Raw genomic sequence first — 6,268 nt, 5'->3', positions numbered from 1 at the left:
AGTCCTTGATATTCAAGCTTATATTCTGCCTGTAGTATAATGAGTAGATGAATCATATTATATCATAAATCATCTCAATGTATATGAGTCGACAAATGAATCTAAAATGAATTTTAAAATAATAGTAATGGGAGACTATAGAAATAGGAAAAGCCTCATGGACGTGGGGAGGAGGTATATTCAAAGCATAGAGAACCATATGCCAAAACTCAGGGCAAATGGCATGTTATGATGGGGAAATATCTGACAAAATTATTTAGGCTGAACAGCGTGTATGTTGAAATAATATTGGAAATGGAGATAGGAACCACATTATAAAAATCTTAACAATTTTGAGGGGGTGGGAGGAGTGGGAGGATATGTTCAGAATTGTGTTTTAAAAGATCCACTTGGCAGATGTGCAGACAATTGATTGAGACAAGGAGACTGGAATTCAGGAGATTAAAAAATTATTGCTCTGGGGCAGCTAGATGGCTCAGTAAATATAATACAGGCTTTGGAGTCCAATGGACTTGAGTTCAAATTTGATATCAGACACTATCTGGGTGACCCCAGGCAAATCACTTAACTCCAATTGCCAAGAGACAGAGAAAGAGAGGGAAAAAAAATTCAGGTAGGAGGCTCTAAATTAGAAACTGTGGCAGTAGGATTAGGGGAAAGGGGAAAAAAAAACAAGGACGACTCCAAGTCAAGTCTTCTAACCTTGCCTTTAGGAACAATGGTGTTACCATTAGCATAAATGGCGTTTGAAGAAGGGATCCATTTGGGGGAAGGTAGGATAGTCTTTGTTTTGGACATTTAGAGTTTGAGATGTTTATTCAAAGGGGTTTAAATGTTTAATAAAGTTCTCCAAGGAAAAAATGCATACATGACAAATTTAAATTTAATCTGCATTATTACCATTGTCTCCCTCACTCTTTTAAGTCAACAATCAACAGTACATTAAATTAGTATTTTTACTTTCTAAGATATAAAAGCTTACACTGAAATCAGGTCTCAAAAGCCAGCATGAACTGGTTCCAGAACACCACTTCCCATAGGTCACTATTTGGAAATGTCCAATAGGCAGATTAGGTCTGGATTCATAGATTTTTAGTAATTGTTATGCCAATAATATCTGAACCCATGGAAACTAATTAAATTGAGATCACCAAGAAGAAAAGTATAGAGAGAAAATGAAAGATGGCCAAGGACAATCTTAAGGGACAATCACATCTAGTGAATACGAGGAACAAGATGATCCATCAAAGGAAACTGAGAAAGAACAGTTACACATGAGGGGTAAAATTTAAAGAGAACAGTGTCATGGAAGTCAAGGAAGAGAGATCATCCAGAAAAAGGTATAACAAATGACAAGAACAGAGTTAACCCAATAAGTTCCTTTCTCTTCTATGCAAATGGGGGAAAGGGGAAAGAGAGAGATATTAAAACAAAATACCAACAGTAAGACCATTGTTCTTTTGCCAAATTTTTCAAATATATATTAGCTGGTTGGTTGGTTATTGTCCTTTGTTCTCCAAAAAGATCAAAATAAAAATGATGTCATTATGTTGGAATCAAGATCCATTGTGTCTGACTGTGACTGATTAACCTAACACAAGCTTGAAAAGCTCTACCACAAATCAGGCACAAATAGTCCATATAAACCCTTGGAGTGGAGATGTCTAAATTTATACATTTCATGTTTCTTTTGAACTACTGAAATTCTGTTTCACTCATAGAGCACGGCACCTTCCTTGAGGTGGGCACACCATGCTGGCCAGTCCTTTGTTAGTCTTCTAAGCAGCCCTATAATTATTAATTCCCCAACTACAGGGAAACCAAGGCACAAGGGAGATGACATATTATTAGAGTCCACTGAACATAGTAAGATCAACAATATGATCCCACACAGCAAGTAGGAGAAAATCCAGATAGTTACACTCTGCTCTGTAGCTCAGATTTTTTTATTCTTTGCAGAGGAAAAAAATAGTTATTATACTCTTACAAGTTCTTAGTAAAAATTCTCATTATACTTTTATGAAATCTAATTAAACTGCTGTTTAAGACTTCACTTGAACAGTGGTTACTGAAATAGCTGAAAAGTGGCCAAGTCCATGGGCATAATAAGCAATTAATTGAATGAATCTTATGACTAGAAAAGACAGAACACAGAGATAGGGTTGCAGAGGGCTAAAATAGGAGTATAGAATGAGAATGTTCATTTAATTAATTATCAGATCTCTCCAGAATTCTGATTGATCACACAGACACATCACTTCCAATACCATGATACATAAAGATAGCAGAGGTATAGGTAGGTAAATGAGTATGCATGTAAGCACACACACATACACACACATACACACACATACTCACTCTTCCTTTTCATAGCTTCTGGGCTGAGCCTGCCACTTGGACCTCCTTGGACCAGGATTCAACAGAACTCAAAAAAGATCACTCTAACATTAACCTTGACAAGTCTCCATCTATAGAGAGATAGAAATATTATTAGAATATCTCTTAAGTTCAAATAGACAATTTGTTTGGAACCATCTCCTCCTCCAGTCATAAACCCCATATGTTTAAGTTCCAGAAACAGAGCATGAGTTGTCCTTCTCAAGCACAAACCAAGAAGTACTAAGGAAATTTAGATTTCTGAGCTAACAGAAGGAATGATATCATCACTTTTTCTTTCCTCCAACTTCCAAGATAATTGAACAGCTTAAAGTGACTCATAATCTGTCTTCTCTGTATGTGTGTATTTCTTTAATTCCCTCCAGGAAGGATTCAAGAAATTCTCACACTCATTTCAGCACCCCTCACTCTCTATTGGACATCTCTTTAATTAGCTCAATGACCAAGAGAAGCATTCCAATTATTTATTGGTCTATTTCCCCTTGGCCTTTTATTGAATGTAATTTTTATTGCATTGTGATCTGAAAAAAAATGCATTTACTATTTCTGCCTTTCTGCATTTGATTTCAAGGTCTTTATGTCTTAATATATGGTCAATTTTTGTATGGTTCCATGAACTGCCAAAAAGAAAGTATATTCCTTTCTGTCTCCATTTAGTTTTCTCCAAAGATCTATCATATCTAGCTTTTCTAGTGTTCTATTTACCTCTTTAACTTCTTTCTTATTTATTTTGTGATTTGATTTATCTATTTCTGAGAGTTGAGATCTCCCACTATTACAGTTTTGCTATCTATCCTCTTCTTGCAACTCTCTTAGCTTCTCCTTTAGGAATTTGGATGTTACACCACTTGGTGCATATATGTTTAATATTGATATTTCTTCGTTATCTATGGTACCCTTTGACAAGATCTAGTTCCTTCCTTACCTCTTTTAATTAGATAAATTTTTGCTTTTGCTTGATCTGAGATCAGGATGGCTACCCCTGCTTTTTTTACTTCACTTGAAGCATAATAGATTCTGCTCCAGCCTTTTACCTTTACTCTGTATGTATCACTCTGCTTTAAATGTGTTTCTTGTAAACAACATATTGTAGGGTTCTGACTTTTGATCCAGTCTGCTATCCGCCTCCATTTTATGGGAGAGTTCACCCCATTCACATTTACAGTTAAAAGTACTAATTCTGTATTTCCTGCCATCTTATTAACCCCAATTTATACTTTTCTCTTTCCTTTTCCCCTTTCACTTCTCCCCAGTATTTTACTTATGATTATTACTTACTTCAAGCAGTCCTCCTCCTTTAGAGACCCTCTCCCTTTCTTATACCTTTCCCCTACTATTTCTGTTTTCCCTTCTATTTAGCCTATCCCTTCCCTTTTTACCTTTCCCTTCCCACTTTTCTTTAAAGTGAGGGAAGTTTTTCAATAAAACCAAATATATCTAATATCCTTTTTTTGAGCCAAATCTGATGAGAGTAAAATTCACACAATATTCATCACCCTCCCTTTGTTCCTTCAATTATAATAGGTTTTCTTTTCCTCTTCTTGAGATGTAGTTTCCCTCATTTTATCTCTACTTTTCCTCTTTTTTTTCCATTACAATGCCCTTTCCACCTCTAGTTTTTTTTTTTTTATATTACAAGAGTAAAATCAGATTATACATGTATTCTCTATGTATACCCATAACAGAAATAGTTCTCAAGTTTTTTGTTTCTTTTTACCTTTCTATGCTTCTCTTGAGTTCATATATGGAAGTCAAATTTTTTGTTTAGCTCTGGTCTTTTCATCAGAAATAAATGGAATGCACCAATTTCATTGAATATCCATCTTCTTCCCTGAAAGAAAATGCTCAGTTTAGCAGGGTAATTTATCAAAAGAAGCAGTATGTCTCCAAGTCTCCCACTCCCCAGGTCCCCAAAACTTCAAAGAAGTAGCTGCCCCAGTCTTTTCCTCTATTCTTACATCAGAGGCCAAGAGTTTGAGAAATCAGTCACATTTCCAAAGAGTGGAATATGCTTATATAGGTTATCCCAGGCACATTTGTGGGAATAGTTCACTCCTTAATTGATCATAAATGACAAGAATACTTGTGGTAAGTGTTGAATTAGCTGCAAGCAATGTCACTAATCAGGTCCTCATAATTTCCCAAGCGGTAATGAGGAGAAAAAAAAAATAAGGCAATGCTATTACTACCTCATTAAGATATTAAGATTGAAAGCAGGGGCAGCTAGGTGGCACAGTGGATAGAACACTAGTCCTGGAGTCAGAAGGATCAGGGCTGAAACTCAGCTTCAGGCTCTTACTAGATGTATGACCCTGGGCAAATCACTTAACTCCAATTGCCTATTTAAAAAAAAAAAAAAAAAAAAAAAAAAAAGATTGAAAATCTACAATGCATTGATCTATTTTGTAAAACATTCTTCTGTGAACACTGAATGTTCTGATTTTTAAAATCAGCTCCTCACGATTGTTAACATTTATGCATGTTCATAAATAAATATTTGCCATTTGTTATTTGTGTTCTTTTTCTGGACTTTCAGACACAGCTTTTTTGTGGAGCAAGGGAATGAATTTGCCTAGTAAAACAGGAAGACAAAGATTTAAAAGAATTTTTGTTTAGCATCTCATCCCCCTCCCATCTATTCCCTGAACATTTAATTCCATAAGCATAGTTCAAGGTTTTATCAGCTTTTGATATCAATGGGGTGTAACATAATCTCCTTCTATTTCTTCTCATCAAATCGAACAGAGTTTTCTCAGTCTTTATCCTTCTTGACATCATCAATTATTAGTTTTTCATTAATATTCTCTTGTTACTAGACTTTCATTACTCTGCTCTCTTCTAGTTTTTCCTTTCCTCCACTCCTCATTCTCTTTTGTTTCTTCCAGGTCATACCTGCTAATATGAGTGTCTTTCAAGGATTTGCCTCTACCTTTTTCCTCCTTCTGTACTAATTTACTTCATAATCTGATAAGGTCCCGTGAATTCAATTATCCTTGCTATGCTGAAGATTCTCAATTCAATTTGATAAATATTTAAGTGCCTACTTTGTGCCTGGCTTTGGGCTAAGCATTAAAGACAAAAAAAGGACCAAAAAAAAAAAATCTCAGAGTGTTTACAATCTAATGATTTTTGTGACACTTCAATCTTGAACCAGCATTTAGTAAGCACCAGCAGCCTCAAAAAGAGGAAAGAACAGTATAGTCACAAGATAGTAAGACAAGACCCATGGGGAAGAACTAGGAACAGTGGGTAGAGGATGCAATGAGGCAATCTTAAGGTCTTTAGAAAAAAAAATTATAATTAGGAATGTCTCAAATTGGCATGGATTGTCTCAGGAAGTTGTAAGATGATCCATTATTGTATAGGATATTGTATAGATTACCTTTGTATGTGCATTGGACTAGATGGCTGATGAAATTCCTTTCACATAGACCTTCTGCTTGTGAAATGGATTTTTGTATTGAACTAAAAGATCTTTACATTTACTTCTATTGATAAAGTGGATGGTTTCAGAAAAGCCTGGAAAGATTTAAATGAGCTAAAGCAAAAACAGAACTTTGATAATAGGAGCAATTGGTTGGTTGATTGTTGTCCATTCTCAAAATAGCAGCAATATTTAGCACAATGACCAACTGTGAAAGGCTTAGCTTCTCCTATCAATGCAATGATCCATGGCAATTCCAAAGAATTCATGATGAAAAAAGCTATTCACCACCAGAGAGAAAACTGATGAAATTTAGGAGAAAATTGAAGCATATTTTCTTTCACTTTATTTTTCTGGCTGTTCATTTATTTATTTATTTATTTATTTTTGCCAACAGTGTTAATATGAAAAATATGTTTTGCATTACTTAATATATATACTGAGTAT

This window comes from Sarcophilus harrisii, chromosome 6, assembly GCF_902635505.1.
Source record: "Sarcophilus harrisii chromosome 6, mSarHar1.11, whole genome shotgun sequence".
Classification (NCBI taxonomy): Eukaryota; Metazoa; Chordata; class Mammalia; order Dasyuromorphia; family Dasyuridae; genus Sarcophilus; species Sarcophilus harrisii.
This window is presented reverse-complemented; position numbering follows the sequence as displayed.